The sequence below is a fragment of the Vipera ursinii genome (genome assembly GCF_947247035.1).
Source record: "Vipera ursinii genome assembly, chromosome: 2".
NCBI lineage: Eukaryota > Metazoa > Chordata > Lepidosauria > Squamata > Viperidae > Vipera > Vipera ursinii.
This window is the reverse complement of record NC_139513.1, coordinates 176,934,051-176,940,367: the sequence shown is the minus strand read 5'-3', so window position 1 is coordinate 176,940,367 and position 6,317 is coordinate 176,934,051. Positions and strand designations below refer to the sequence as shown.

The 6,317-nt window shown below is 35.3% G+C and overlaps 1 long non-coding RNA gene across 1 annotated transcript; it reads right to left on the bottom strand.

The window, feature by feature from the left end:
• Window positions 1-274: 274 nt before the first annotated feature.
• LOC310636035 lies at window positions 275-4,544 on the bottom strand. The gene is made up of 3 exons (XR_014491591.1): window positions 4,314-4,544; window positions 3,842-3,950; window positions 275-1,029 (listed from the first exon to the last, which is right to left on the bottom strand). It is a non-coding gene; the product is annotated as an uncharacterized lncRNA (long non-coding RNA).
• Window positions 4,545-6,317: the final 1,773 nt, after the last annotated feature.

The window sequence follows — 6,317 nt, the reverse complement described above, 5'->3', positions numbered from 1 at the left end:
TGTGTCTATGGCTGGGTGAATGGGTTTTAGCAAATGCACATGTGGAAACCTTGTCATAGAAATAAAGATGACTGCTGTCAGAATATCAAAGCAGTTTCCCAGAAAGTAATGGAAAGAAAATATCACAATTATAGAAAACCCTTTGATATGAAATAGATTTTCTATCATGTAAAGCTCAACATGTGTCCAGAAACTATTGAATTGGGTTCAACATATTTGAAATCAGGTTATAATTAAACTACTTTAAAAGGATTATATAAAATTTTATCAATTATTTTTAGCTTTTGCAGAAAGCTGGTATAATAGCACAATTAACAAAAATGTGGATTAACTGCTTTATGACGATATCTTTCTTCCTCATCCTTAAAAGCTATTATGTCCACTCAAGAATTTCAGTTCCAAGAGCCAGAGCAAGAACAAGATAAATCAAACAGTCTATTCTTCACTAATTCAGAAAGCAATGAATTAAGTGATAATCAATTAAGGTAAGTAAGATTTTAAAAAGTATTGTGAAACTTTAAAATCTTCAACAGTCAAATGTGAATTCAAAATAGGTATCATGACCCATACTATCAATGAACAGACTTTCCCCCCCAAAAGGTTGATTTTTAGCATAACATTTACCAAAATCTACAATCTTGCACCTATGAGGAAATACTGTATGTAACAGTAATAGTAGCTACAACTACATAAAGTATTATCAGTGGTGCAGGTTTGTTCCTAATGCAACTAAAATGACATTTTACAGATGATGTGCTTGCTGTCTTATATTGATCTTGTTCATATGTATTAATGTGAATAACAATCTAAACCATATTCTGGTTTACAGTTTACCATTTCAAATAACCAATTTATGCTACAAACAGACTATATTAGGGATTAGTATATATACGAATGCAGTTGGAATAACCATTTTTATGCAAGTTTGTCTACTTGGGCTATAGGATTCTGTAATATAGACAGGTGTCTTTCCAAATCCTCTTGGCAATTTAAGAAAATGAAGATGTGCTGCAGTCTTCTCCCACTTTGCTATAAGAATAAAAATAGGATAAGCACTGAATATTACACTGGTTTTTTGGAAAGAATATGAATAAAAGAGCAGACATAGGACACAAACAAGTTAATAATAATAAATGAAAGTAGCATTCTAGAACTGCGAATTAGAATTTTTAAAATTATGACATGAGAGAATTGATCATTTTTTTTCTTTTTGTATCAAGGATAAAAAGGTCCTTAAACTGCTTTCCCTTTTTAATGGGATATGACTACATAAATCCACTGGACAGTATAAAATCACATGAATTAGCTAAGTTTACGCCCCATGAAATGTAGCTCTACTTAATTCAAAGGAAACATATATAATCAGAGGTAGGCTCTAGAAAAATAGATGAAAGTAAACAAAATTGATAATGGAAAAAAATAATTTATATTTAAAAAATTATTCAATTGTTGCATTGGGACAGTATAGATACTGTATTTTGTTAATAAAAAAGAACTGAAGAAGTACTGTAACATGAGAATTTTATGAAATACTATTCTCTGCAATCCATTGGTTTCCATTGTTTTAAATATGATGAAGTAACATGGTAGTCAAACCAAATTTTCTTGGACTAGATGTGGCATGTGAGTTGCTTATAGGTTTAAGAAATTAAATTTCTATAATTATTGTAATTTGAACACTTTGTTATGAAGATAATTTTACTTGTGATAGAATCAATTCTACCATATCTCTATGTACAGAAACTATTAATTTTATACAGTAAGACATTTCATTTTTTTATTTTTCTGAAAAATATAGGAAAGATTCTCCTAAAACACTTCTTCCCAATGCAAATGTAAGCAGAGGAAAGCCAGATGGCAAAGCCTCAAATTATTTTATAGCCCTAGATTCAACTATTGAAAATCTTCAGGAAAGAACACAGCAACTAATTGATAAGATTAATGAGAATAGGAAGAAAGACCATGTACTCATGAACAACTTCAGAGAAAGTCTTCTGATGAAGGTAAAACAGGAATAAATCTGGTGATGGTAGCATTCAGGAGTTTTGGGAAACAGGAAATAATGATTAAAGTTAATTTTCCAAATTATTCCAAAGAACTAACCCAGGGGTCTTCAAACTTGGTCCTTTTATGACGTGGGCTTCAACTCCCAGAATTCCTCAGCCAGCATGCCTGGCTGAGGAATTCTGGGAGTTGAAGTCCATAAGTCAAAAAAGTGCCAGGTTTGAAGACCCCTAAAAGTGAGAGCCTCATTTTTCAAATACTCTGAAAAAAGGTAACTAAATTCATCATTAATGTATGCTGTACTTTCCATTCCTTTCACAATCTTTGTTTGTAACATTTCATTATCTTAATTATCTTTCTGCTTTTAATCAAAATGGTGGCAGCACCTTAACAACATGGCTAAACTTGAAAAAATGAAGCATGATCTAATCTGGTTAGAACATGGAGAGAAAATCATTAGGAAAATCTCCGGCTGTAGATTAGACTGGTAAATCTTTAAAAATAATCGTACTGTATAAACATTTTCATATTCAAAATAGCTGTTTTGACTGTTCCACTCTAATAAAACAATTCTGAAGTTGTTCTGGTATCCCCAGACTGGAAGCATCTCTTTTGAACTTGGAACATTCTGGAAATATTGGCAAGGTCAGAACTGTTCTTTCCAGTTGAAACAACTGAATTGTAAATGTTTGATGCTATTAAAAAAACCTAGCAGAAATTAATAACTACTGTATTAATGCCAAGAAAGCAACTGAACTCTTCACTTAAGAATCAAGCTAAATTTGAGGGTATTTTAAATAGCTAGAAGTATTACCTATTTTATATTTAATTACCTGTTCCTAGAATACTTGTAGCCATTCACTCATTATTCCCTCTTCCTCTACTTATTCGATTTGGTGCATTTCTTCAATTTTTCACCCCTTTTTTCCACAACTCATATCAGTTGCATATTTTGATATTTTGCTTTAATAAATTCATATTATCTTAAGAGGGAGAGCTGGGGCAAAAATGCATATTTCACATTAATATAGGCTCTTCAAGTATTCAAAGACAGAATATTAAATCAATAGTACTAAGGTCTATTAGTAAATATATATTAAAGGAGCGTGCTTTTTTGTTTTGATGTAATATTTCCTGTCACAGGAAGCTTAATCACAGCAAATCTATTTTTCTATTATATTTATTACTTTTTAACTTCTTCCAGTCTGAGAAAACATTCAGATATCATACTACTTTTATATAATTGCCCCCTCCATTTTCATAGCTATAAACTTCAGTAGGAGGTGAATTGTTTATGTTATATAATCAGTTTGAATTACTTCAGAAATGATTTTAATTCTGGTTTCTCTTTAAGATTGTAGTATTAAACCCTGTTGTTTCTTTGTTAATATTCTGAATTCTTACAACTCAATTTTATGATTCAATAAAATTCGCATTTGCTAAGCAATAGTTCCTCAGTTTAAGTAATTTTATATATGCATTTTGTATCTCACCTTTCCATTGAACATAATACAGTATGCAATATGGTAAAACATATTTAAAATTCAATAATTAAAAATAAAAATATGTAAATAATAAAAAGCAGTGTTCTCCTGGAATATCCTGGAAAAAGATAATTAAGCGGTAGATTTGTGAGCATGCCAGACAAATCTTATTTCCTTCTTTGACAAAGTGACCAAATTAGTGGATCAGGGGAAAAATGTGGACAGTTTAATTAGACTTCAGTTAACTGCAATAACACATTTGACAGAGTAGACCACAGTTTACTTCTTAATAAGATAGAACAATGTGGGACAGAAAGGACCACTAGAAAAAGGATTTGCCTTTGACTACATACTCAGCATGAAGTCTTCAATGGAACTACATCTGCATGGATGGAAGTATGCAATGGGCTACCTCAAGGTTCTGCCTTATGCCCAGTACTCTTGAGCATTTTCATAAATGCTCTAGATGCAAGGATAGAAGGGGAACTCATCAAATTTACTGATGACACTAAGTTGGATAGAATAGCTAACACTTTGGACTCAAGATTCAGAAGGATCTTGACTAAATTGAATACTGGGACCTTTCCAACAAAAGGAATTTCAGTGGTGAAAAAAGTAAGACCCTATACTCAGTGGTGGGATTCAAACGTATGAACAATCGGTTCTCTGTGTGGATGCCGCTTCCGGAAGTCCATTCTGGGCTTGGACAACAAAAAATTAGCCACCAGTTCTGCCGAAGTGGTGCGAACTGGATGAATCCCACCACTGTGTATACTTAGGCAAGAAAAACCAAATGCACAAGTATAGAATACCGGTAAGTGGTACCTGGCTCAATAGTAATAACTGTGAGAGGGATCTAGATGTCCTACTGGACCATCATTTAAATATAGGCCAGCAGCTTGCTGCACCTGCCAAAAAAGCCAATGAGGGATAATATCAAGAGAGTACTGCTTTATACTGCATCAGTGAGAGCACATTTAGAATACTGTGTTCAGTTCTGGTCACAATACAAAAAAATGTTGAGACCCTAGAAATAGTGCAGAAAGAACAACAAAGATAAGGGATCTGGAGGCTAAACCATATGATGAATAGTTGAGGGAACTAGTTGTTGTTGTTAGCTGCGAAGTAGTGTCCGACCCATCGCGACCCTATGGACAATGTTCCTCCAGGCCTTCCTGTCCTCTACCATCTTCTGGAGTCCATCTAGGCTCACGCCTACTGCTTTAGTAACTCCATCCAGCCACCTCATTCTCTGTCGTCCCCTTCTTCTCTTGCCCTCAATCTTTCCCAGCATTAGGCTCTTCAGTGAGTCCTTCCTTCTCATTAGGTGACCAAAGTATTTTAGCTTCAGGATCTCGCCTTCTAAAGAGCAGTCAGGGTTGATCTTCTCTAGGACTGACTGGTTTGATCGCCTTGCAGTCCAAGGGACTCGCAGGAGTCTTCTCCAGCACCACGGTTCAAAGGCCTCAATTCTTTGGCGCTCAGCCTTTTTTATGGTCCAGCTTTCACTGCCATACATTGCAACTGGGAAGACCATAGCCTTGACTATACGCACTTTTGTTGACAGGGTGATGTCTCTGCTTTTTAGTGTGCTGTCTAGATTTGCCATGGCTTTCCTCCCCAGGAGCAAGCGTCTTTTAATTTCTTGGCTACAGTCCCCATCTGCAGTGATCTTGGAGCCCAGGAAAATAAAACCTGTCACTACCTCCATTTCTTCCCCATCTATTTGCCAGGAATTGAGAGGGCCAGATGCCATGATCTTGGTTTTCTTAATGTTAAGTTTCAAGGCAACTTTTGCACTCTCCTTCTTCACCCGCAACAAGAGGCTTTTTAGTTCTTCTTCACTTGAGAGAACTAGGTATGTCTAGTTTAATGAAGAGAAGGATTTAGGGGTGACATGATAGCAATCTTCCAGTACTTAAGGGGCTGTCACAGAGAAGAGGGAGTCAGCCTATTTTCCAAAGCACCTGAGGGCAGGACAAGGAATAACAGGTGGAAGATCATTAACAAGAGAATCAATCTAGAATTAAGGAGAAATTTATTTTTTTATTTTAATTCCATTTATATCCCGCCCTTACAAGCGGCTCAGGGCGGCTTACAAGCTTAGCCTTATAAGCTTGCCTGCCAGTGAGAACAATTAATCAGTGGAATGGCTTGCCTCCAGAAGTTCCAAATAGATTGAACAACCATTTGTCCAGAATGATGCAAGTTCTCTAGCTTGAGCAGATGGTTGGACTAGAAGACCTCTAAGGATCCTTCCAACCCTGTTATTGCTATATTATTCCCTATGAAAGTATGACTGAACATTCTGATATAAGCAGCAAAAATACATCACAATATTAGTGGTAAAAGCAGGAGAGCTACAAAGGCAATTATATGCTCACTACAATATCAACACTGATTCTAAAAACTGTTAGGGCTATGCACACATCACAAAGGAATCAGAAAATGACACTTCATCTTTGACCTGAGCAAGTTCACCTCTCCTTGGGCAGGCCTGACTTCCCAGTGATTACTATATTGATGCTGAACTTATTGCAAATACATGATTGCCTTATTATACTGCAGCCCACAGCTTCCAAGTCAAGCAATCTATCAGTTTTCTGAAGAACCCAGTTGTTCCTGCTTGATATACTCTGCCTATTACTTCACCAAATCACATTATGATTTATTGCAAGTGGTCGTATTTATTACTATTTAAAATCAAAAGTAGGCAAAGAAGTGTGCCAAGTTCATTTTAACAGTTTCTTTCTTTCCCACAGGTTTCAAGCTTGGCAGAAAAATTGGAGGAAAGTGTATTTCCTGTTTATGACCATAATAACAAGCTTA